We start from the raw sequence: 1,815 nt of genomic DNA, 5'->3' as shown, positions 1-1,815 counted from the left end.
CTTGCAGGATTCTCTTTGAGTCATATTTAAAATATTCCTAAGACATCTCTTCTGCAAAACAAATATTCGTTTCGCATCAGAGGACATGCCCCAAAAAATAATTCCATATTTAATTCTGGATTGTATATAAGCAAAATATGCCGAAAAAGCTGCTTCAACATTAATATTTTGAGACAATATCTTTAACGCATAACAATATTGGGCCATTTTCCGCTCTAAGGAATCAACATGGTACCTCCAATCCAGACGCGAATCAATTGTGATTCCCAGAAACAACAAATGATTTACAGATTTTGGCTCATTAACCGTATTTGCAAGTGGTAGTTCGTGACCATTTCCCCTTGAAAATGTTATCATTTGGGTTTTATCCTTGTTTAGCTGTAAATTCAATGAAGCAAAATATTTTTTCAAAGTTTCAACAGTATTATTTATAGTTCCTTGAATTATATTATGATCAGATGAATCAAAAACTATTGTACTGTCGTCAGCATACTGAACCACATATTCATTTGTTCTTAATGGTAAATCATTAGTATATATAATATACAGCAATGGTCCCAATATTGATCCCTGAGGTACACCTTTCTGTATTAACATTTTATTTGATTTTATAAATTTTCCCAACTTATCAACTTCTGCAACGCATTGCATTCGATCGTGAAGATATGATGCTATCAGATTCTTTGCCACGCCTCTTATGCCACATTCCAATAATTTTGTTAATAAAATATCATGATCGACACAATCGAACGCTTTAGACAAATCCAGGGAGACAGCCACTGTTTCGTGCTTACGATTCATCGCATCTAAAATTTTAGATAATGCCTGATAAACTGCTCTAACAGTTGTTTTGTTTTTCCTAAACCCATTTTGAGTATCCGACAACAAGTAATATGCTTCAAGAAATTTTATTAATCTGTTATATATAATTTTTTCAAAGATCTTACTAATGTTAGGAAGTAAAGCAATAGGTCTATAATTCGAGATATCATTTTTACAACCTTTTTTAAAAATTGGTTTTATATAAGAAGTTTTTAGTTTATCTGGAAAGATACCATTCTTTAGACATAGATTTATAATATGGGACAAAGGATATGAAATCTCGGTACTTACAAATTTCAACAGTTTAACGGGAATTTCATCATCACCTACAGAGTTTGTGTTCTTTAAATTCATTACAACATTATATACCTCATTAGGATAGGTAGGTTCTAAAAATATACTAGGCTGAATATAAGATATAGATTCATATTGTACTGCTGTTTGTAATTTAGGACATTGATTTATAAAATGACTATTTATGCCGTTTAGTACTCTTTCTTTGTTTTTTTCTTCAGGATTAATATGACATAATACCGACTCGGTGTTGTAATTTTTAAAATTTGTAAACTTTTTTACTAGATTCCACATTGCTTTACCTTTATTTTTTGAATTTTCAATATAATAAATATTTGACATTTTTTTGGCTTCGGAGATAACATTTTTTAATATCTTGCAATACCTTTTATAGAAATCCTTAGATATTATTCCTTCTAGTTGCTGTTTGTAAAGAACACGTTTCCTCCCACTTGATATCTTTATACCGGTTGTTATCCATACTTTGGATTTATTTTTTATTTGGACAGTTTTAATTGGGAATAGTCGATTTATCAGATTTTTAATTTTGTAAATAAATACTTCATAAGAAATATTTACATCGGTGCAGGAAAAAACATCATTCCAGTTCAATAGCTGAAGTTCACATTTGAAGTGATGCATTTTAACCTCTGAAAATATTCTTTGTTTTACAAAATTCTTAGCATTGTTGGAAAGCCT

Source organism: Anoplophora glabripennis, unplaced genomic scaffold (assembly GCF_000390285.2).
Source record: "Anoplophora glabripennis isolate ALB-LARVAE unplaced genomic scaffold, Agla_2.0 scaffold294, whole genome shotgun sequence".
In the NCBI taxonomy this organism is placed as follows: domain Eukaryota; kingdom Metazoa; phylum Arthropoda; class Insecta; order Coleoptera; family Cerambycidae; genus Anoplophora; species Anoplophora glabripennis.
Note: the sequence above shows the minus strand (reverse complement) of the source record.